At 45.8% G+C, this 15,566-nt stretch overlaps 1 long non-coding RNA gene across 1 annotated transcript in view; it reads left to right on the forward strand.

The window, feature by feature from the left end:
• LOC102382472 overlaps positions 1-8,165 on the forward strand; it is a 215,224-nt gene extending 207,059 nt beyond the window's left edge. Inside the window, exon 3 of the long non-coding RNA XR_323544.1 lies at positions 8,132-8,165. This is a non-coding gene — a long non-coding RNA (uncharacterized LOC102382472). The remainder of the gene's footprint in view (positions 1-8,131) is intronic.
• The last annotated feature ends 7,401 nt before the right edge of the window (positions 8,166-15,566 follow it).

The raw sequence follows: 15,566 nt of genomic DNA on the forward strand, positions 1-15,566 counted from the left end.
AAGAAGTTTCAGGGCTAAGCCATTAATGAGCCTAACATCTCAAAAGCAGCCGTGTGCGGTAGTGGATTAAACGTAAGACTGATAGTCAGGAGCAACTTAATGATAATGCTATATCCTCTGCTAGTGTGCTGTGATAGTTCCCCAGTGGATCAGGTATCGATGATGATAGCGGACCATACTCAATTGTATCGTAGCCCTGTTGTACACAAAGATTGTGTGCAGAGATAACTAGTCTGGTGAAGAACGTGATTTTTTTGGGTTTGTTTTTTGCTGTTGGAACAGCCCCTCATAAGAAAATGACTACACTGGCATAAAAGAGTCTTATCCCATTATAGCTTATTCTCCTTCTTATCGGGAATGTCTATACCAGCATAAAGCACATTCCGATTGGTATAAATGTACTTGTTGTATCTGCCCTTAGAAGGTGAGCAGACTTTGTCTGGGCTAGCGTTTGACTGGGAGACCAGTTTGGGATACTGAGTGCTGTAGCTAATGATTCAGGGTCAAGCACTTGGTAAACGCTTGGGCAAAGAATGAGTGAGTGGGAAACCTTGTTATGGCCGTATCGTTGTTGTTGGAAAGAAGGAAGGTTTCCAATATAGCTGCCTCCATGTAAGGGAGGTGGCATGGATCTTGGTATCCCTATATAGCTAAAAGACTACAGTTTTGGAGTACAGGCCCTTGGCTTTGTTAGGGACCCAATGAGTGACATCATTCGGTTACATATGCCCCAGTCATGAAAACTCCAAAATATTAACTTTATCTAGAAAATACCACCAACAATTCTGGCAGTGACAACGATGCACGGTGTTGACAAAGACGCCTTTGGTGGAAGCGGAGAATTCACTTCACCTTGCAACATTGTCCCTTAACCTCCCTGCCTCAGTGTCTCCATCTGGAGAAATATTCTGAGGGTTATGTGGGAAAGATGAAAATGACTGCATAATTGCTAGGCATCACCTGAGATGTTACAGGCCAAGACAAGTTACAAGATGTTTGCTGTTAGGTCTCACAGCAAACATCTGTGGAGCCTGGGGAGTGGGGGGTGAATTTGCTCCCATTCCATGGAGCTTCACAATTGGCCAAGGGCATTAGAGATTAGAGGGTATGATGCAAGCTCCCATTATCAGCAGACAATGCAGTTACTGGACTGTTGCAATTTGATGACTACCATACCTTTGAATATTAAGGAAAGCAAGATCCTTTCCATAACAGAGATCATCCCCTGGGTCTCCATTTCTCTTTATAAAAGATCACCTGTAAAGTCATGTAAACTAGATGCTAATGAGTGCATCACAATACAGTGAGGGAAGGGGATGCCTTAAAAAGCCTTGAGGACACTATAATGCAAACAATCATGCATGCCTGCAGTAGGATAAAAATTAATGTCTTGATTGTTTCATCATACAGATTAAAACTTGGAGAATTCAGCTTTCATCTCTGGCCCTGGTAAATCAAAACAGTTAAGAACATGCTTTAAATTCAGTCATGCCCTTAATGAATGCTGTGTCAGGTTGGGCCCTGAATGCATAAGAATATCAGCGTTACCACCGTTCAACACATTCTACCATTATGTGTTAATGTTTTGGGTTAATGTAGTGGTTCAGTTAGCTTGTGATGTAATAATTTCTGTTTACTTCAAAATATTCAGCATTGTTTGTGGGTTGCAATGGGAGAGGCCTTTTTTTAGCCCTATTTTACATCACTAGATTCATTCTCTTGCTGGGACCTACTAATATGAAATGGCATCTTCCACTGAACTACCCCAGACGTTTCAGAGCTGCTGAGACAATGACAGGCTTTTTGAACAGTTTATTTTCTCCATTTAGGGCTTTTCAAAAGCAGAGTGAAGCCAATGCAAAACACTTCTCACACAATGAAAATCCCATGCTTAACTTTGGAAATATTAACTAACAGAATTTTTATGGCTAATCCCTGCAGTTTTTGTGTAGCACAAAAAACCATTAGCAGTGGATTGCAATAATCAGACTCAAAAAAGGAATAAATAAGGCCAGAATGATTAAAAGGTTGAAGGAAAATGTGTAGCAGGAAGAAATCAATTTTGCTCACACTCCACAAAGATGGGTCCAGGTAAGGAAATGTCTGGGGTATTAGCCTCTACCACACGTGTCACTGAAGAGCAGAAAGCTGATGTCTGAATTCACTTCCTTAATAATAGAAATTACCTTTTTTCCCCCCTTCACGTGTTTAAATACTGATGTTGCCATGGATTAAAATGATTGTTTTTCAGGTGATGTTTATTGCATCAAAGACAAAAGAGGAAGCACACACAAAGCAACAGACTTTCAATGGCAGTTCATGAAAGCAAGCTGTCGCACAGTTTCTGAACATGCCACCTTGGCACAGCTGATGTGCTTCAGTGGGTAAAACACATGTCACCCATTGTCCCACCCACTGATCCTGCGGGATAACAGGTGATGTGTTCCCCACTTGCAGAGATGTGCTCTGGGGAATCGCCAGGGTATATCTTTATACACAGGGGAAGTCAGTTCTGGGCTGGTCCCGGGGCTGAGACCACCAATCAGCTGATTAGCAGTCCCTGCTCTGGGACTAAACTGGAGTGTCAAACTCACTCTAGTACAGTCCCGGGGCACCAACCAGCCCCAGGACTGCACAGGAGTGTGCATGTGCACCCATGGGATCCTAAAGGAGGGAGTATGGGCAGGGGCTTCAGGGGTCTGATCCTGCACTCTTTGGGAATGGAACATTTTAGGCATTTGTGGCTTGAGAAGGAGCATAGACATCTGTTTGCTTGCCCTGTGTGCTATCATTAAAATGTTTATGGCAACACAAAGGTGATGTCTGTTTACACCCAGTTACCCAGCTGGGTCAGGCCTGAAAATCATTCTCCAAACATTTCATCCCATGTCAAGACACAGGGTGCTGACACAAATGGCATTTTGTCATGCATTTGGCCCCCTGACATACTCTACGGCTGTGCCCTTACAAAAGTGCACAACTGCAGAGCATTTTAAAAGGGCCCAGTCCTGCAACAGTCTGAACCCTCATTACATGAGGGTTCAGATGATGGTGCTCCAAAGTAGAGTGTCTTCATTAACTTGTGTTGGCCCTGTCAGCCCTACTCCCGGTGCTGTTTCAGAATGGGAGGGGAAGAAGGGAGGGAAGGGAGTTCCCTCTGGGGTTTGCTCAGTCTCCACTGGAGGATGGGGCGGGTGGATTGGAGCCCTGCCAAGGTAGGAGGGCTCCGATCCACCTGCCCCCAGCACAGACCGGGCAAACCCCAAACCAAACTCCCTCCGCTCCTTTCTTCCCCTCCCATTCTGAAGACAGCACCAGAGCTGGGAGTGCAGTCGGAGACTCACTAAACTTTGGCTTGATTCCCCCATCCCCCGGGACCCAACAGCAAATGTCTTTGTTTCCTGTGAAGTACCATGAGTTACAGTGGGAGCTGCATGTCTGTCAGCACCTACAATAGGCAAAACATGTGAAAGCAGCTACTGCAAGGATGTTAAGATGACACTTATCCTAATGCCCTGATTCATACCTAGCGCTCCAAGGTGCTAAGCCAAGGCAAAGAATAAATAATAATATAAATACTTAATATCAAGGGTTCCCCTACAAGGGGGGATTCCTCTGATGGCCACTTCCACTAAGAATATGGCCACTTATGCATCTCATCCATTGTAAACTATGGCTGTAAAGCAGGGGTGGATAAAATACAGCCCACGGGCCAGATCTGGCCCGCAGCAGGTCTTTGTCTGGCCTGCGAGGGGTCCTCAGTTCCTCCTGACCCAGGCACCATCCGGCTGTGTTGTGTCCTGCTACCCCCTGGGCACGCAGCACAGCTGGGGCGGCTCTGCAGTGGGACTGCCTTTCTAGGCAGCCCAGGTGCAGGTGGGTCCTTCTGGCTGCTGCTGCCACCAAACCCAGCCCCACAGTATTGGCAGGGACCTGCGCTGCACAGCTCCAGCCTTGCACACCCTGTGCCTGCTCTGGGCTTAGCAGTGGTAGTGTGGGACCAAAGCTGTTGCTCAGCGTGGGATAAAGCAGCCCCTCCCCCTCGCCACTACCAGCACTTCTTGGTGCCACCGCTCAGAGCCTGCGTGGGGCTGCTCTGTGCCTGCTCTGGGCAGTCCAGAGGCAGCGGTGATGCAGCATAGGTGCAGGGCAGCCCAGCATGGGCTCTGGGTGGCTAGAGCTGTTTTGTACGGGTCCCCACCAGTACCACAGGGTTGGGGCTGTCGGTGGCAGCAGAAGGAACTGTTGTCACCTGGGCTGCCTAGAAAGGCCGTCCAGCTGTGGAGCCACCCCAGCCCTGCTGTGTGCCCAGGGGGCGGCAGGACATGTCATGGGTGGGCGATGCGGAGCAGGCTGGGTCTGGCCTGTGCCTGGGTCTCAACTGATCCGCTCTGACGGGGGTGAGTCCAGGGCATGCTGGGGCTGTGCATGCCTGGCGGTGGTGGGGAGGCACTGCAGGGTTCATGGGCTCTGGGCTATTGCAGGGTGGGAGCTGACCAGCTCAGGGGGTGTATGTGGGCGAGTCCCGTGCACACCCCACCATACCTGCAAACCCTGGAACCACATCCTCCCCCATACACAATCACACATCCCACAAACACTGTGCCCTTCCACACCCTTCCCCCCCACACACACACACACACGTGCTTCTAGGGGGAGCCCTATGCACTGTTACACGCACACACCCTACCACACACACATACAACCACACCCCCTACATGCCCCCATGCACACCGCCAGCCACCCTCCCCCTCCACACACCCCACTTCCCCCCACAAACCCCATACACACCCACACACAGCCGTACATCCCCAGAAATACCCCCTACAAACCTCCATATCCACCCACCCGTATCCACTCACCCCCCACATACACACACATCCACACACACACCTACAGCCTCCTACAAACACCATACCCACCCACCCTTACCCTCCATCCCTCTACCCCCCCCACAATGTACAAGAGTAAGACTTTATTTCGAACTATTATGCAATCACCTCTATATACACAACAAAACATACATAAATTAGGACAAAAATATGTTTTAAAATAAAATTAAAATATTCTATTGTCAATGTTTGATTTTTAAGTATATGATTTGTTTGGTGTTTTTTTCTGGTTCCAAGATGGCATACCCCCTTCCCAAAAGGAGTGCTCCTGGGAGCATGGGGGGAGGACTTTTAGTGGCAAAGGTCAGGAGTTAGGGGGTGGGACTTCTGGTCCCAAGACGGCAACCAGGGGACAGGACAGCAGCCAAGGGGTGGAGCTACCCTTGTGGCTCTTGACAGCTTGCCAAAACTTGTTAAGCGGCCCCCTACCCGAAATACTTGACTGCCCCTGCTGTAGGGAATCCAGTCCCTTCTCGCGAAGCTCCAGACTGTGAGATTGTGAGCTAATAAACAACTCTTTTGCTTTTTTATGATGTTTTCCATGTTTTTCATACTGCCTGAAACTTTTGTTTGAGGGGCAGAAGGGGTTAATTAAAATCAGGCTGTGACTACGTGGATGAATAGGGTTAATGATGCCTTTTATTTCGTGAGTCCATTAAAAATTATGGGCCAGATCTTTTGCTTGTATAAATTGGCTTCACTCCACTGAAGTTAATTTGCACCAGCTAAGGACTTCATGCTAAAAACAATATGAAAGCGGCTTTGAAATGTCTGTGTGTAATAGGGTTGGTGTGTTGTGGTCTTGATGGTCAAGATCATTTCCAGCATGGGGGACTGCAATACCTAGTGGCAGAAGGCAGGGCAGAACTGCACCTGATAGACTAACTGAAGTTGTGTGTCACAAACTGGGTGGGAATTGGGGAAGCATCCGTAGTATTATGATATAGAAAAAGGAACTCCAGTATGGAAGTAGCTGAGAAACACCGCTATAAATGCATTTAATTCTAGCAATTAATATTTGCAATATATCACATTTCTGGGTGGGGCTGGGAGTCCTGATTTTGCAAAGCATTTATCAGCTGGCCTCATGGCTGGCATTGTTTGCAGTGTCTAAAAAGCACACAAATATTATAACAAAATGTCAGTCTGTGGAATATTCATGAAGTCTCCAGTTTAAGCTAAGTTTGATTACATACAGTTACTGTTGAATAACCATATTCAACCAGCGCAGACATGTTTAAGCTTTGTGAATCTGGGATTTCTAATGGGGTGAAACAAGAGTTATCAGAAGCCCTTGCACCCAAGACCACCTCTAATATCTACTAGCTACAGTCTGGTTGTTCATTATAGGCCAGTTTCTCAGCTTTGTAAATCAGTACCACTTCACTGACTTCAGTGAAGTGATTGCAGTTAACATTGGTTAAGAATCTGATTCTGTAGTTTTATCATTGTAGCCAGGCATTAAGAGTAGAGGACAAAAACGCTTGAGTGGTTTCCTAATGCCATGAAAAAATGGGGATTTCAGATAAAGGCAAAAAGGTGAAAATATTTTTCAAAAAGAAAAAAAAATCACAAGATTAATTTCAACTCAGTCAAAAGTTTTGCTTTCAGTGAATTCTGAAAATGCCAAGATGGACCATACTGACAATTGCAAGTGTCGTCCCCACCCCATTTTTATCTCAACAGAATTTTGGTAGAATAAATATTTCACAAAAAATGGTTTAAACAAAATGACATTTTCTAAAGGAAAACTGTTCCAACACATTATTTCTGACCAGCCCTAGATATGGATTCTCTTCTTTGTTTTATGTTTGGGCCATGCTTAGTGCAACAAAATCCAAAGAGGAGGGGAAGAGGGGACTTGATCACAGTCTATAGGTAGCTAAAAAAGGAATAAAATTTAATAACATTCTTCAGCCTGGAAGACAAAGGCATAAAAATATCCATTGTTCAAAAATGTAAGCTAGGCAAATTTAGCCTAGAAAGTAAGACAGAGTGAGGGTAATTAATTGTTGGAACAATTTACCATGAGTTGTAGGTGATTCTCCTTCATTGGCAATCTTTGAGTTATGCTGGGTGTTTTTCTAAAGGATGGGCTGTACTGCAGACAGAAATTAATTTGGGGAACTCCCATGGCCTGCATTATGCAGGAGGTCAGCCTAGATGATCACAGTGTTCCCTTCTGGCTTTATAATCTATTAATCTGATCTCAAATAAAGTCTCTAGGTGCTATTGTAATACAAATTATTTATAATAAGTGAGAGACTTGATATACCTTCCTGCAGAAGCCACTTGCTATTTTGTAACCATCTTTAGCATGCAAGCCGCAGGGAGAAATAATTACATTTAATAGAAACGGTGGGTTCCCAATGAAGATGTACAGTGCCTGTATACCATGTGTTCCTAATGAACAGAAATGTCAAACCAAAATAATAGATGAAAAGGATTATATCCTCAGAGGTATATTATATTACTATGCCTTTTGTTAAGTTATCTGGAGATAATGTACTATAAGCAGGATGCTGAACTAGGTGGACCATTGGGTGGATTCAGAACAGAAAATTCCATGTTTCTTAAAAAGATGATTATAATTAAGGGATTTAAACCAGAAAGGGGAGAATCCACAGTGTGTCTGGGTTTCTTTTCATGAAGCAATGCACAGAAATATTAAGGGTGGCTTGTAATAAATGTTACCACCATTACCAGCCAGCCAGCGGTAACCGTCTCTTCTAGGGCAAGTATGTGGCTCAAATCATTGCATGAAGAAAGCAGGGGATATAAATTAAGACTGGCACAGGAGACCACTGTGGTTTCTCCTGCCAGGATTGTGTGCAAGGCAAGTACGATGGCTTGAAGCACTTTCCACTTCCTTGCACTGGCGCAGCTCTGCTGGCTGCCATGGAGTTGGAGGGTCATTGTAGTCCCTTTGTACAACTGTGCTGTCCCTGCTGGACACCACCTTGCAGGCAGGTCCACATCTAGCCGACAAGGCCCCCCACAGTCTGGATCCAGGGAGCAGAACAAGGGCATTTGACACCACTGGATTAAAGCATTGGCCTCACTGGCTAATCACAGGGTCTGGATGTCTAAACCCCTACCAGATGCTTTGAAAGTTACCTTTGTTTTTCCAGCGTACCTAAGGACTGTTCATTTATTCAGTTCCCTTTAAGCCTGCTGTTCAAGGAATTTTTAAAAAGCAATTCATCATTCCCCCCCCTTCTTTTAATATCCCACCTCAGATACGGAAACTGTGCATAGAAGTCACCACGCGCCGCCACCAAGTCAGTGTCCTACCCTGCTGATGTCCCTTGATGGGATTTTCAAGATCGTTTCTCATGAACAGCACTGGGAGAGTTCTCTGGAACAAGTGAGAGAACAACTTTCTGTTTATAGCCATTTACTTTCCACTGTAATGTATTTAAGGAGGAAAATTGCCACTTCCACTTACAAAACAAATTGGTTTATGCTCAGTAATAGGCTTTTCATTCTCAAATCTCGCTTCTGCCTGGGAAAGGTCATCCCGAAGACTTTTGCACTCCACAGAACTTAGATAATCTTGACAGCGAGTAGAGAAATCATGTGGTCCTGAACTGTAATTTCTTCCATGTATTAAGACCTCAACAGTCCCACGCTCAGTCTGACCAGGTTTATTTGCCTCATTGCTGCAGTCGGGCTAGGATATAAAATTGCTCCTGTTTTCTGCTGATTAAAGTGGCATGTTCTGGATGCAACAAGCAGCGGAAAAAGGCATATTTTTTCCTTCCCCCGCCCCCATGGGCTTGTATAGCTTTGCCTCAGTCTGTCCGTGTCCTGTTACAAAGAGCTCTGTGTTTCATTTTTTATGTTGTTAGTCATCATCTTGGCAACAAATATAGATGTTGTGTTTGGGGTAGTAACTATCAGAGGTCCCTGAGGAGTCTTTACCCTGGAGTGCTTTCAGCTGATAGCAAAAACAAAGTGAACATAAAACAAGCAGGTTAAGAAGCAGAGGGAAGGGGCTTCCCAGGTAACAAGCATCAGGGGTTTTGCACATGTAAATCTTACCTGCTTCTCTGCACTGACGATAATATTAACTGTGAACGTTGCTATTGTGTCAAAGCTGGTAGGGCTGTGCGAAGCTTCAGGTGCTGATTCAATTCAAAGGAGATTTGGCCTGATTTGGTGGCTGAATCTCCAAATCTGAATCGAATCGGGACCAATAGAAAGGTCCAAAGCAATTTGAAGCTCTCCAAATCTTCGGAAAAGATTTGGAGAGCTTTGATGCTTCGGGCAGTCCTCAGTGGCTGCAGCAGGGAGCTGGAGCTGGACTCAGAACTGGTGAGTAGGGGGTGGGAAAAGCCCCAGGACTCACTGGCTCCTGCAGCGGCCTCGGGGCTTTGGGGTGCTTGTGCAGAGCCCCCCATGTGGCGCAGGGCAGCAGGGGCCAGCGGGGTTTGCCTCCTACCAGCAGGACCGGTGAGTGCAGGGTTTTTCTCTTTTTTTTTTCCCTTAAAGGGCCAGAGCTGGGGTGGGCAGGGCAGCAATGTGGGGGTTGGGACATGCAGAGCCCTCCATGCAGCATGGAGCAGTGGGGGGCAGCAGGGATCACCCCCCTGCCTGGCAGCACCCGCTGAGCCAGGGCTTTTTTTCCCCAAGTGCCGGGAGCTGGGGTGGGCAGGACAGGCATTGCCGCCCTGGGAGATCAGGCAGGGGATGGGCCTGGCTGATTTGGAGATTCGGCAGCAGCCAAATCTCCGAATCAGATTCGGCTGAATCGATTCAGGACAGTGATTTGAATCACCGAATTGAATCACTGTACCCTGAACCAGCCAAATCTAAAGCTAATACTAGCCACTTCATGCAGGCCTAAAAGCTAGTAGAATCATTTTGCAAATAAAACAGAATAATGAATAACATAACCTTTCATTTAGGTATAGGGGGCTTACACCTTATTCTGAAGCATCAGATTTCAGGAACTGCTGGAGTTGACATACCAGACATTTTCTTCCAGGCATCGAATGCCATCACCTACTTTTGGTTGAAGCAGCTATTGTGGTAGATTAAGTGACTACGACACAAGTCTTCATCGGGAAGAGCACAGTGTATGTGGTGTCCTTGTAACATGTCACATCTGATTTGGACACCCAAATCTTTCTAGCAAGCTGCACACTCTGGAGTTTAAAGGGTGTGGTACACGGGGAAAGGAAATCATTAGGTGTGTATGCCACAAAAGCGATGGAGAAATATTTCAAATCCTTTGTGTCCACAGATGGTAATCCAGGTTTGAGACATTTACCTGGGCAGCAGTAGATCTCAAGAGATCTGACACTGTTGTCACAGTCAGATTTGGATTATATTCTTTCTTCCTGTGCTGACTTCAAGCAAGACGCATTGCCACTCTGTGCCTTACTTTCTCTATCTGCTAGATAGATATAATACTACCTCATAAGATGATGTGATTCAAAAAAACATTGAGTCCCTGCATGAAAAGAACTGTGTGAGGTAAAAATCTTTGCACTCAGTGGGTGCATCCACCTGTGCCATGAAGGCGATGTGATAAATTCTGGCAGGAGTAGTGTCTATATGTGCATCCAGGACTGCAGCAGTCTGAGCTGGGGTGGAGCATCCCTGGGCTAGTAGAAGCCCCAGGCTTCAGGTCACAGCATCAGGCGGTGGAGGGGTTGGCTGGGGCACGAGAACAGTCATGTGGCTAGGCAGCAGGCAGGGGTCTGGCCTCCTGCTGCCTGGGCTGACTGGGCGCAATTTACTCCTGAGTCAGCCTTTACACGTGCGTTTAGGTGCAGTTATTTTTGCTACCATAAGATAGTAATGTCCCCGCCAGTATTATCTGATAGCGGTGGAATCTAGTTTGCTTCAGTCTAATAGCGTTGCATGTGTAGACTGTGATGCTTTACACCACTGCAAATTTGTCCACTGCTCAGTTAAGTGCATGTGTAGATGCACCCAGCCCTTACAATATCCAAATGGTCAGACCCATCTCTGTGCCAAATACTATTTTTAAAGGTATGAGAGAGTGAGGGGGGGAAAATGTATTTTATAGAGAACCAGCAACCAGAAAACTCACCTGTGCCCCAGTGCCCACAAAGCTGGCAAGGTTGCTGGTATATGTTACGTGCTTCTTGCTACATGCATCCTATTTATCTCACTGTTGCCCTACACTGACCACTGCCCACCCAAGGTGCATCCATCTGTTGGCCTCTTCCTGTGCTTGTACTGTGAGCTTTTTGAGACAGGGACTGTTTTTGTCTTATATAGAAGTACAACTTTTTGCTCAATAGGCCTTTAGCCCTGACATGGCCCTGACCATCCCAAGCTGCACTCATTCCCCCATAGGAAGGACTGGCAATATAATGGTTAATGACATCCCCAAAGGACCGCTTGTAGCAGCTCCATCATCTGCAATGTGATGAAAGGATATCATCTGTCATCCGCTGCCTCTGCTGCATCATTAAACCTCACCACAGTCTGACTCATTCAGGCAGAGGCCAAGGGCTCAATAGACTCGAACACTACAGACCTTTGTGGACTGTTCCCAAAAAGCACTGGGAGATGCCCTCATTCATAGTCCGGAGAAAGGCAGGGTCATGCTGAAGATTTGCTAATGGACCCTGCTAAAAAAGTACCGGGGGCTCGTTATTCTGGAGGTACAACTTGAAGGTCAAAATGCCAAAAAATTATGTTTTCAGGCTCAAATGAAAAAGAAGAAATAAGACTGAAATCCGTGCTATTTTGGGATTCCTGGCACAGCTGACTTGGAGGGCAAACTTTGCTGAGGAAGAACGATTTGGATATTCCACCACAGCTGAATATTAATCAAGGCAAGGCTTTTTCTCCCTGGCAGACCTCCGTTCACAAATAGTCTAATGAGATTGTGCTTTGTTTTGTTGTCTTTCAGCTACGTATTTCTTTTCACCCGAGGTGCCCTGTCATGAGTGCCTGTTTTAACTATGAAACAACACTGCTGTCCCTGATCCTATCCCCAGGCTGGGGCAAGTGCCGTAGGCTCACCCCATTAGCTGAGTAAGGAGCTCAAGCTAATGTAGGAAGAAGAGAAAATAAAGACAATGACTGATCCAGAGAGAGAGGCCCAAAGGTTATGGAGGGCTTTGTGGCTGCCACAGTAGAGGAGATCAGGTGTGAATTCAAAGACGAGGTGGCTGGAAACCTGGGGAAAAGGGAGTTTACAGAGTCTGTTTCAATTAAAGTTTCCCCATCCAATTTTGGCAGTTGCTTAAAATCCAAAACGTTTCAGGGCAAAACTTAAGTCATGCTTATTCAATGTGCCTCTCACTGCTGCTGCCCCTGGCTGCTGCTCTGCTGGGGTCTCCAAATGCCCATCCCCTCTGGTATCTCATGGGTGCTATGGCTTGAACACTTCCTGCCAGCGTTCCCTTTCTATAAGTTAGAGTCCTTGGGAAGACGACATCTCCCGTGATCTTCTATCGTCTCTCCTCAAAACGTTGCATGGATTTAGAAAAACAACCGTGTGAAACCAGCAGCGTATGTACAGGGTGATGGTGAGGAGGATTCCAAGATGTGTCTCCAATATGCGTGGTCCTCAAGGCCCAGGGAAATGAGGAGGAAGGTGACTTTCAATCACTATTCTTCTGTCCTGATCACAGCCTGGACAAGAGCTTAGCTGGACCCAAGGGTAACAAAACTCCTCAAGACAGATACATGACAGCAGCTCTGCCATCAGGCAGAACTGTGCTGAGACTTGTGAGTAGTGCCCGTGCTGGCATTCTGATGCCCCAGCCAGCACATGGTTTCATGTAGCATCAAGTTTCACAGCAGATAGCCGAATCCCTTCCATATCTTTTATGCTCAAAAAGAACCAATCTGATCAGCTAGCTTGTCCTCCTGCGGAATACAGGCCAGACATTTTTGTCCAGGGATTTCTATTGTATCTGGGTCCTTTCCTTACATGGCACACACAGGAACGCACACAAAAACATCACATATTCTCTGCCCAACAGCTGCTTGTGTTCCCTCCCACACACCCTGTCACCATTGCACACAGTGAAATTTAACCCTCTGCAGAATCACAAGGCTGGTTAAGTCCCACATAAGCTTTCACAAGAAGGACTGAAGTGGTGATGTCTATGCCTTGTGCAGTGCACAGAATTTATCCGCCCACAACAGTCACTCTCCTGTTAGGAAGTCACGGCCCTCACTGTAGCTGTCACCACTGTGACTCCATAAAGCACAGGCCGAGACTCAACAGTGACGTGCAGTAACTGTGACTTCTGTGGGTCATGTCTGTGCAGCATGAGTATTTTTATGTTACTAAATCCCAAAGTCCCATCCAAGCATGCACTGGGCTCTGGACAAAACCTTAAGTGGTTTCTCTATATGGGCTGTACCTCCCCACCCCCCGCCTTTTTTTTTTGGTTTTGGTTTTTGATTTTTGTTTTTAAACTCATCTTCAAATGCCTAGTGGTGACTTCTATGAGCAATATGTTCTCCAGCTTTATTTGTTCATAATAGAAAACACATAGAGACAGAACGATAAGCTGATGTTAATGTCTGGTTTTATTAGTTCATGTACCCACCAGAAATCACGGGTGAAGGCTGGCACTTTCTCTCAGGAGGAAGAACTGCTGAGGGTGAGGACTGAGTAGCATTCTCCACATGATAGGGGTCACGGGGTTATTGAAGGTACAAACCAAATTGGAAAAGCTAGTTATTAAGCTCAGAGAGGGACAATATACTAGTAAATATATTGTATATAAGTAAAAGTAGCTGGGGGGACATGGCTGTATGGGAGCACTGGAATAGCAGGGACATTGGCACAGGTGGGGTGAGGGACTGTGACGCCGGGGTATTATGGTTTAGGAGAAAGCTGTGGCAGGTGCGGTGCCCAAGAGGAGTTTTGCAGAGCCCCATCTGCTCAGCATTGGTGCTTCGGTTTCAGTTCTGCAAAGTCTGTATGTGAATATCTAATTCCCGACATGGCTTTAAAGGAAAAACTCCGCCTGCCCTCAGAGTGCTGTGATTCTGGTGGGTACATTGATGAAGATAATGAATTTGATGGAATGCCTTTACTCTCAACGCCCGTGTTTATAAATATGTATCTACATGCAGAGGAATTGTATCAAGCTGGTCAAAACACAATTATTTCATTTTCCTCCCCATTCTGGATTGTTGTTGTTTAGGAATAAATAGCTGCCACCGCTGCTGATTTGCAAGGGCAGGAGCGACTGCTCAAAACAGGCTCATTGAAGTGATTTTGAATTTCCACTACAATTACTCTTCTTTTCAACCATATGATTCTCTTTCCTTCATATGCATCCACCAGGCCCTGATTGTGCTCTTGCTTGCTGCAGCTGACTGTCGAATCTAGCCTTGTCTGCACTGGCACCATCCTCTTACCAATGCAGAGAGCTCAAGGGCAGAAAATAGAGGAACAAGTTCCAGATACACCTCTTAGTGCATCAGTTGGCTCATCTGTGCCTCCATTAATAAAAATGGCCACCAGATTTCTCTAATGCCAATCCCCTGAGGGATGTAGGCTCCCAGGAAGTGGTCCTACCTTACGAGTGTCGATAACTTTCTGAAGGCACCTGTCTAATATCTAACCTAGCAATAAGTCTATGCTAAGCTGTTGGGCTGCATTACCAGGGCTCTGGGTGGCTCAAGGAGTGGCCTAAGATTAAAAAACCAGAATAGGAGGCAGGAAATTTGAGTGTACTTCCTGATTTAAGCATAAGCCTCCTCTTTGGCCACCTGGACTTAATGTAGTCTCTTCTTTCTTCAGTTCTCATAAATACAATGGGGCTAATTCGACTTCCCTACCTCATAGGGGATACAATCAGGAAGGACTGTGAAATTCTCAGGTACTAGTTTGGGGAGGAGGGAAGAGAGAGAGAGAGATTGGAGGTGCATGCGTAGGAGAATAAGTAGGAAAAATGGAATTTGAGTTAGCCAGGTGCTGCAGGGGTTTGGTACTGAAAGCTTTGCACTATGATCCCATCATCATTTTATTCTTGTTCCTCTAGCACTGTTCTTTTTTAGCATTGCAAAAGGTAGCTGATCCTCAATGAGTCTGGATAGCATTGGTATTGCAGGGATGGCTTTTTTTTCACTAACACCCTATGAAAGGTACGTGTTCATGATTCCAAAGTTATCAGCAAAGCCCTAGCTCCAGTAACACAATGCTAATGCAAAACCATCATGTTGCTCTAAATAATATAACAAATGGCAACATCTTGGCTAATGTGATTTATTATTGGCAATGTGAATGGAAAAAACTATAAAACTATATAATGATTCTGCAAGAAAAATGAGGGGGTTTTATTATTATTCATATTTTCAAGCTTGTTTACAAGGTGGGAAATGAGGTTGTTTTTTTCAACAGAATTGTTGATGCCAGATTCTCAGCTCTGCATCTCTGGAAATGTATTCCCCATTCCCCCAAATTCATTTGCAGAGGGGAATTAGGCTCCCCAGTTTCATTACCCTTAATGGGCCTTGTATATGTCTAAGTGGCACATCATATTAGAGTGCTGGATTGTTACCTGCATCTGCACGGCTCAGCATGATTGGCTCTCTGTTCTAATGGGAGATGCAGCATGGAGAGGGAAACAGGTTAAACTAGGGTGCAATGACAGAGATGTGTAAAGGGGTAGAACAACAGACAGTGCTGAATTTAAGAAGTGGTAGGACTGTAGGGAA

The sequence above is a fragment of the Alligator sinensis genome, unplaced genomic scaffold (assembly GCF_000455745.1).
Source record: "Alligator sinensis unplaced genomic scaffold, ASM45574v1 scaffold760_1, whole genome shotgun sequence".
In the NCBI taxonomy this organism is placed as follows: Eukaryota; Metazoa; Chordata; order Crocodylia; family Alligatoridae; genus Alligator; species Alligator sinensis.